This window comes from Colletotrichum navitas, assembly GCF_030913465.1.
Source record: "Colletotrichum navitas strain CBS 125086 chromosome Unknown LY79scaffold_137, whole genome shotgun sequence".
Taxonomy (NCBI): Eukaryota; Fungi; Ascomycota; class Sordariomycetes; order Glomerellales; family Glomerellaceae; genus Colletotrichum; species Colletotrichum navitas.
Genome location: NW_026850683.1, coordinates 70,933 through 79,425, shown reverse-complemented (window position 1 = coordinate 79,425; position 8,493 = coordinate 70,933).

The window sequence follows — 8,493 nt, the reverse complement described above, 5'->3', positions numbered from 1 at the left end:
AGACCTTTTATATTAATATACTAGGTTTCTCTACTACTTTTTCTCTTTATAGGCCTAGCTTAATTACTACACTTTTACCTCTTAGACTACTACTTTTTTCTTATAAAGGTGTCCTCTTATTAAAGTTATAGTAATATAGTAATTATTAGCTCTACTTTACTATCTACTATTTTAAAGTTATATTAATTTTTACTCCTCTATAGAATATATAATTTATAACTTATAGCCTTAGTAATAGGCTTAAGTAGTTAGCCTTTTGCTTTATTACTACTCTAGTATAGCTTCTACTATACCCCCTAGTTTATCTTTTTTAACTAGTTAGGCTAAGGTTAAGTGTTTACCCCTGCTGTCTCTTAGCCCTCTATATATATACCTCTCTTATATAGCCTTAGTAATATTACTATAACCTAAAAAGGTTCCTATTTTACTTTTACCTACTATAGCTATACTAGTGTTACCTTTACTTTACTACCTAGTGGCTACTCCCTGTTGTCTACTATATAGTCTAGCCTCCTTAAGAGTCTATCTATAGGGTTTTATACGCTTAGTTTAAACTTAATATTAATATTATATACTACTAAGTTATTAAGCTAATATAGCTGTCTTAGGTTAAGGCACTTCTTTATATCTAAGAATTAAAGGTTAAAGTAATCTATCTATACTATAACTATTTTTTTACTATAGTTAATATATTACTACTAGTTTTATAGGCTATTAATAATTACTAGTAGCTCTATATTACTAGTACTATAGTATATCTTTACTCCTTATAGCTTATATAATTAAAAAGTAATAAAGTACTACCTTTCTTTATACTATTATATAAGTACTACCCTAATAGTAAATTTAGATATATTAGTATAAATTACTATAGGTAGGTTAGCATTAAAATAGTATAGCACTAGTGCTTTAGTAAAGGCTATAATAAGTTACTTAAACACTATAACTACTATAAGGTCTAGATATAGCTTCTCTCTTTAGCCCCCTTTTAGCTTATTAGTTAAGGGTACTACTATTTTAGAGTAGTTTTAGATAAACTACCTATAGAACCTTATAAATCTAAGAAACATTTAAATATCTTTAACGCTATATAGTAGTAGCCACTATATAACTGCCTTAATATACCTTTGCTTTATAGAGATACCCTTTATTAAAACTATAAATCTTAAGAACCTAATTATTATCCTATAGAACTTATATTTTCCTAGGTTAAGGTAAAGCCTTTACTACTTTAGCCTTATAAAGACACTATATATATAGTCCTTATACTTTTTAGGTTTACTACTATAGACTATAATATTATCTAGATATATAATATATACTATATTTACTAGGCCTACTAAGGCCTTATTAATATATAATTAGAATATTACTAGTATATTAACTAGGCTAAAAGGTATAATATAATACTTAAAGTAGCTATATTAAGTATAAAAGGCTATCTTTTACTTATTACCTACGTGTATATATATCTAATAGTATATATTTTTAATATTAAGCTTAGTATAAATCTTAGCGCTAAATAGCTAGTTAAGGATTTTACTTATTAGTAGTAGTAGTGTTTAGTCTTTTTATATAACCTTATTTAGTGTATAGTAGTTAATATAAAGTTATAGCTTTTCCTTTTTCTTTAGAATAAATAAAATAGGTACTTCTCTTAGACTTATAAATAGCCTAATCTAGCCCTAAGCCTTAGCCTTCTTAAGGTATTTATAGAGTATCTTAAGCTCCCTTTCTAATAGTATATAAATAGGTCCCTATAGTACCTTAGTACCTTCTTTAAGGTTAATATAGTGCTTATATATAGAGTGTTCTAGTAGGCTAAGCGCTTTATCTTCTAAGAATAGTTCCTTAAAGTCTATATACTTAGCTATCTATTTACACTACTCTAACTTATTACTCCCTTTCTATGTAGGCGCTATAGGTATAATATATAGTATTAGCGCTATTACTATAGCTTATAGTATATAAAATTCTTTCTTTAATTTAATAAGGCTAATATCTTATTTATAGTAAAAGTATTACTAGCACTTTATCTACTAGTTAACTACTAGATTTACCTCCTATAACTACTTAATACCTAAGATAAGTGTTAAGTACTATAGGTCTACTATAATAAAGTAGTATAGTTAATACTTTACTACTCCTATACTATTAGTAGCCTTAATATAAAAGTAGTATACTTTTATTATTAAGAGAGGCTTATTATCTATATTAACTAGGGGAGTAGACAGGTATATCTATAGTAAGTAGTTAGTATTAAGTATACTTAGGCTTACTATATTAGCTTCTAATCCTAAGTTAATAAGCACCTTTGTTACTACCTATATAGTGCTTTTCTATAATATAAGCAGGATCTTAATATAGTATCCTTATTACTGCCTTCCTTTTATTATTACTACTAGTATACTATTTATATTATCTACTTCTTTATAGTAATTACACTATATATACCTTTTTCTTTTATATCTCCTATACTTTATCTCTAGGCACCTATTTATATAATAGCCTTATGCTCTATAGGTGTAGTAGGTACCCTATAGTTTCTTTACTTATAGGTAGTTCTTTATAATATACCTTAACTTATTATAGTTATAGTATACCTTACTATTTATCTACTTACTTATATTATTAAAGCTAGGTGTAATAGTAAGGTTAGTTTTCTTATACTACTTAGGCACTACTTAAGTATAGTAAGCGTTATACTAGCTATATTATAGTTAATAGTAAAGGTTAGTAGCCTACTTTATACACCTTACTAGTAAAACTAACTCTATATATATCCTTAGGAGCACTAGCTATAAGCTAATAGCTTATTAAGTACTTAGTTATAGCTTAGTTAAAAGAAAAAAAATATATTACTTCTCTAGAATAGTATAAGGTAGCTTTATCTCTAGCGCTTTATATTCTATAAAGAACTAGTTAAGGCTTTAGTTAGGCCCTTAGTAAAGGTAGTCTAGCTATAAGGTTACTATAACTATATAGCTACCTAGGTCTAAAAGCTTATTATATAGGAAATCTTTAAAATCTCCTTATACCTTAATTATTTACTCTATAAAGCTATATTCTTCCTTAGTTAAATACCTTATTTATCTTCTCTTTATATAGCCTTTAAGGTAGCTTATTATATATACTATCTTATTATAGTTATTATAAAACTACTTTATATATAGTGTAAAGTATATATAGTAGTTAAATAAGAAGACCTAGAGGTCTTTATATAATTCCTTATTATATAATAGTATAAGAAAAGACAAAGGTTAATATAGGTATAAACTATTATCTAGTTTAGTACTTAAGAGGATTACTAGGCTATCTTAAGCCTTACTCTAGTCTTAGGGTAATAGCTTATTATCTACACCTATTATATAGTTAGCTCTAGTATTAGGAGTATAACTACTGCTTTAGAGCTATAAAAGCTCTTTATACTAATAATAAATTTAAGTCTCTTTATAAGTAACCTTAAGCTTCTCCTTTAGTTATTACTTTTCCTTTACTAATATAGTAAGTCTATAGGATAAGCTATAGCTCCTTAGAGTACTCCCTTCTATAAGCAAAGGGGGTAAAAGATAACTAGTTAAGTTAGTTATAGCTTAGGTACTACTACTACTATACTTAGGTATAGCTACCTCTTAGGTTATATAATAAGTATTTATAGGTATATTACTTATTAGGCTAGTTGTCTAGGTAAAGCTTTTAGACTATTAAATAATAATAGGTAACTAAGGTAATAAGTAAATATACTATAAGTGTAAAGGTAGGTATATAGTATTACTAAAGCTAAAAGCTACTTTTTCTTTTCTTCTTCCTTTTGCCCCCTAGGTATTCCTAGTATATACGCACTTGCTTTACTTCTATATACTCTCTAAGTATATAATCCTCTTGTATACTCTATATACTTATATTATATACCCTACTTATTTAGTGTTATATAATACTTAACCTATGCTTAGTCTATTCTGCCTATTTATCCTTAACAGGAGTATATTATTATTTAATCTTTAAAATAGTTATATAAAAGGTAAAGTTAATATTATTATTTAGTAATTATAGCTATATACCCTCTATAATCTCTTTTATAACTATAGTATTAACCTAGCTTAATAATAGGTTATTTACCTTTTACTGTTTATATATCCTTAGCTTAGCAAAGGATAAATTACTTATAGTAATAATCTATTTTTGCTTTATTACTTTATTATTAATAGTAAGCACTACTAGCTAGATAGGCTCTTAGCCTTACTACCTTACTTACTAGCTAACTAAGAGGTTGTTCTAGCTTATAAGGTTAGCTTTATATTACCTTTAGTGTTTAGTGTTTTACTTTATAATATATTTAGCTAGTATAGGTGCTCCTAGGTACTTAGGGAGCTCCTTTTTGCTGTCTAGATTAATAAATTACTAGACTTTACGTTAAGTAGTATAAAAGTAAAGCTTTATATACTATAGGAACTAATCTTTATATATAGTTAAAAGGCTATAAAGGTAGGTGTTAGTTAGTAGACTTACTGTTGCTTCTAAAGGTATTATAGGCGTAGGATAAAGTTAAAAAAGAGTATTAGTTTTTAAGAAAAGTATTTCTAAGCGTATACTGCTTTATAATAGTAAGGGTTATTATTACTTATAGATTAAGTTAGAGCTAGGCTTATAACTATTATTAAGTAGTATATTTAAGGGGTAATTTATATAGTTAAAAGTAGCTTATTTCTTTTATCTATAGTGCTATAATCTATATTCCTTAAATATTGCCTTGCTTAGTAGATTCTGCTATAAGTATCTATATTTAGGAGCAAGGGTTAGATTAATAAGCAACATTATTCTAGAAAGCAGTGTTAGTTAGTAATATCCTATATAATATAGTTATATAAAAATAAAGGTATTTATAAATACTCCTTAGCCTACCTAAATATAGCCTTACTAGTTACTACTTAACTAATATAAAGTTATAATAACTTTATTAATAATTTAGGCACCTATTAGTCTACTACCTTTATAAGGTTCTTTATAAGGCTAATTATAAGGTTAAGGTTAAGGCTATTAAGCACTTAACTAAATACTACTATTACTACTAGCTTTATAAAAAAGCACTTTTATAATTTAGATTTACTTTATATAATAACTATTCTTTTAACTATAAAGTTATTATTAATATTATATACCTTAAAAGTAACTAACTAGTCCTTTATATTATTAATACTATAACTACCTTTAATATAGTATACTTTCTTTATAATATTTTAGTAAAGACTATATAAGAGGCACTTTATTACTACTAGATTAATGTTTACTAAGGACCTCTAGACTAGATTATTACTAATATAGGCAAGAACTTTACTATAACTAAATTTTTATATAAAGCCTATATAATAGGTATTAAAGTTAAGATTATCTTTATTAAGGTATACTATAGTATTAAAAAGGTTAAATAATACTATATAGTGCTCTAATAGGCCTATAAAATTATATATAAAGAGTACTTAACTACTAACTAAGAATTTATTCTTTAGAGTATAGTTAAGGTAGTTAATAACACTATAGGCCTTAATAGCCTTATACTAACCTTCTTAGTATTTAGTGCTTACTTTTATATAACTACTAACTTTACTCTTTTACCTAATATTATTTAATAGGTAACTACTATCTAAAAGGCTACTAATAACCTCTATAAGAGCTATATAATATACTAAGTTTATAAAGCACTTAAGGTATATAATAGCCTAGATACCTCTACTATTAAGGACCTACTATTAAGTAGTAAAGTATAAGTATAGTATAAGAAAAGTAAATAGTTTAGCCTATACTACCTACTATTTATTAATAGTAAGGATTATACTATTAATATTAATAGCCTATATAACTTCTATTTTACCTTAGTTAAGCCTTACTATACTAAGAAAGAAATAAATAAGCCTATTAATAAGAATCCTTAACTTAACTAACCTATAGATACTAACTACACTAGTAAATATATAGAGGATACTATTATTATTACTATAAGAATAAAAAAACCTATTTAAATAGTAACCTCTTCTCTTTTATAGTATACCTATAGGTAACTATATAAGACCTTAGTTAATATACTACTATAAGAAATAGATAAACCTTCTAGTGTCTTCCTTTTAACTAAAGAAAAAGCTAACCTAGTACTTATATAGTAACTATATAACTAAGGTATTATTACTACACCTAGTAAGCCCTTTAAATAGTTAAGTAAAAACAAGATCTAAGGACTTATTAACTATAGTATATTTAAGATTATTATATATAACCCTTTTATTTACTAAGGCTATATTTTTAAATCTTACCTTATTAATAAAGTTAAAGGTAAAAATAATAAGCTATATAAAAAATTATAACTTATAGTATAAGGTTATAGTAATAATAGTAAAAAAACTTTACTAGTTTAGTTACTTGTAATTTAAAAAGCTAGCTAGTATATAATTCTTATACTTACCCTTTTCCTTATAGCTAATAGTAAGGTAATATAGCTATAAGATATAATATAGGCCTATATATAGTTAACTTTATAACTTAACTATACTATTTATATATAACTTCCCCTTTAGATCTATAATTACTACCCCTAAGGCACTATTATAAAGGTAGTAAAGTTATTATATAGCCTTACTAAAGTAAGTACTTATTAGTAAGTAACTTATAACTACTACTACTATAAAAAGCTTAATATAGTTACTACTTTATATAACCTATACTTACTTCTTTTATCTATAAAAAACCTTAACTTTATAATAATTAAGATATAAATAAATAATATAATTAGCTTAACTAGTATTAATTTCTTTAAATATAAAGATAATAAGCTTACTAAGGTAAAGCTTCTTATAAAAAAGAAAATTTTACTTATAAAGAATAAACCTTTAGTATTTAATAAAAGAATTATCTTATTAACTTTAGCTAAAAACACCTTTATTATACTTTACTAGAAGAGCTAAGGTATAAAGCTAAGACTTATTAATAAAAAATTACCTATAGCCTAGTAAAACTATATCTAGTAGTATACTTAAGGTATATATATTACTTTTATTTACTAGCCTAAAGTATACTTTAACTTATTTACTATAGCTTAGTATAAAAAGCTAGATAGTAAAGCTATTTAGTAACTTAACTAGAGAATCTAGTAGTAAATAAATTTACTTAACTATAGCTTTACCTTTATTCTCTTTAACTTACTTAATATAAAGCTCTTTATATTTATTAATAAATCTTTTATTAATAATTATAACTTAACTTTATAGTTAGAATTTATTATTCTTTTTATTAATAAAAAAGTTAATAATAAGTAAAGTAAGTTTACTCTCTATAGTAATATCCTTTATTTTTTATTAACTAAATCTAAATAAGTAATATAAAGTGTTCTTATATTAGAAGTCTATAGTATAGTTATAGGTGTTAATATAGTATATACTTTCTTTATAACTATTATAATAGTAGTAAATAAGCTTAGTAACCTATTAATCTTTATTATTATTTATACTAACTTATACTTACTATATAAGTGCCTAGTAAAGTTAAGTACTATTTATAAAAAGTACTTAATAATTAATATTATAGTACTATAATAATTATATAAGTAATATAAGTTTTTTAAGGTATAATAAATCTATAGTAATAATAACCTTACTAATAAGTTTATAAAGTTTTTATTAAACTAAGTACTTAAAAGCCTTATTTTTTATAATAAAGTAAAGATATAAATAAAAGGATAAGTTATATATATATAATAAAAAATAATAAAAATAATAAAATATAAAATAATAAACACTTAAAAAAAAAATAGGCTATATAAACTATATAAATTAATAGTAGTTAAATCTATTTAATATAAGTATATACCTTTAATAGCTATAGCTAAAGAGAAATATACTTAAATAAGATAATATAAGCCTATCTTTACTAGGTAATAAATAAATAAATTTATAGTAGTATATAATTATAAAAAGTATAATACTTTTATTCTTCTTATTTTTATTATATTTTTAGGCTTTTTAGGAGAAATAGGAGCACTAGTAACTTTTACTATATAAGAAAGTTACTAGTGTTAGTATATAGGTAATATAGCTAAAGGTAGTAGGTTATATAATATACTGCTTACTAGTAGAATCCTCTACCTTTGCCTATACGCAAGGGTGCTACTACACTTATGCTTTTACTTTACCTTATTAACTAGTTAACTATTAATAACCACAAATTTGACCACCTTTTCCTAACCTTTGTGATATTACGAGATACGGGATCCCATCAATTAACCAGTGAAAACCAACACTATCAAAACGTGCCCAAGAGAGGGCGGAAAGCTGGGAGTTGAGCCCCGAGCTGATTTGTCCAAGTCATCTTGGCGAACCTATGAGACTGTTTCAGTTCTCAAGGGCATGGCCATACCTAGATATGGGCCAATCTCCACAATCAAAGACAGTGATGTTGGCATCAGTTGCAGTTGATGACTGGCCCGTACCGTTTCGCCTCAATTCCAGC